At 58.9% G+C, this 599-nt stretch overlaps 1 non-coding gene across 1 annotated transcript; it reads right to left on the reverse strand.

Moving 5' to 3' along the window:
* Window positions 1-193: 193 nt before the first annotated feature.
* Window positions 194-306, reverse strand: LOC123965782. Its single transcript, XR_006823781.1, has one exon. It is a non-coding gene; the product is annotated as a U5 spliceosomal RNA (small nuclear RNA).
* Window positions 307-599: the final 293 nt, after the last annotated feature.

The following is a 599-nucleotide window of genomic DNA, read 5'->3' on the forward strand; positions in this document are numbered from 1 at the left end:
GAGAAGCGATAACCCCAACTGGTTGCTTCCAGCGCCCACCTCCCGGAGCAGTTCTCCCCCTGCCGTGGCGCAGTGGTTTCAACTGCGCATAACAACGGCTGCGTCTCAGCACCTCCGCCCGAGCGCTCCTCGTCGCACCGCTCAACCTCGGCGAGGGCGGCGTTTTATTTCCTTTTCACAAACGCACGAGGCTCGGCCACACGGCAGAGCCTGCCAAAAATAGTTTTCACTCATTGGCGTCCCTCTCCACGGAAGTCTTTAGTAAAAGGCGAAAGACTTGTACGTTATGAAGAGAAACCCGAGTAAGTACAGGCCCCTCCTCCAGAGCCGCCGACGAGCCTAGTCGTCCTGGTCACTACCCTCACGGTAAACCTCACTCTGCCTCTCGAGTCCCAAGTACCAGGCCACACCCGTTCCCCTACCCCTCCCCAGGTCATGGCAGGCTCTATCCAATCGGGCTGCGGAGAGACGAAGGCCTGGCTTTTGGACAGAGGCTACCGAACGACTCGGGCTCTTGTAGCCTCTCGATGACGAGTGAGAGAAAGGGAGGGGAAATGGGGCCGATCGCTTCTCGGCCTTTTGGCCTAGACTGCAATCGC

The sequence above is a fragment of the Micropterus dolomieu genome, unplaced genomic scaffold (assembly GCF_021292245.1).
Source record: "Micropterus dolomieu isolate WLL.071019.BEF.003 ecotype Adirondacks unplaced genomic scaffold, ASM2129224v1 contig_11307, whole genome shotgun sequence".
Lineage (NCBI taxonomy): Eukaryota > Metazoa > Chordata > Actinopteri > Centrarchiformes > Centrarchidae > Micropterus > Micropterus dolomieu.